The sequence below is a fragment of the Gekko japonicus genome, unplaced genomic scaffold, assembly GCF_001447785.1.
Source record: "Gekko japonicus isolate JY-2015 unplaced genomic scaffold, Gekko_japonicus_V1.1 scaffold2885, whole genome shotgun sequence".
NCBI classification, from domain to species: Eukaryota; Metazoa; Chordata; class Lepidosauria; order Squamata; family Gekkonidae; genus Gekko; species Gekko japonicus.
Window position 1 is genome coordinate 52,397 of NW_015172099.1, and position 218 is coordinate 52,614.

General features: G+C 26.1%; 1 protein-coding gene across 1 annotated transcript in view; it reads right to left on the bottom strand.

Moving 5' to 3' along the window:
• The window catches only part of LOC107118579, a gene marked incomplete at its 3' end in the record, with an annotated part of 54,645 nt that overhangs the window by 21,466 nt on the left and 32,961 nt on the right, over positions 1 to 218 (bottom strand). The window lies entirely within an intron of this gene.

The following is a 218-nucleotide window of genomic DNA, read 5'->3' on the forward strand; positions in this document are numbered from 1 at the left end:
TTTATTAGCTTCATTGACCCAAGGTCTTAAGCCAAACATGCAAACAACAAATATAAAATGCATTACATAAAATTACAAGAAATTTAGACAGAACACCTTTACAATAAAAGCTAGTAAACATGCTCTCAATCAGTAACATCAGACCACATTTTATAAACTTCAATGAATTCTATAAAATCCCATGATATTATGGAAATTAGTTTTAAAATTTTAAAATT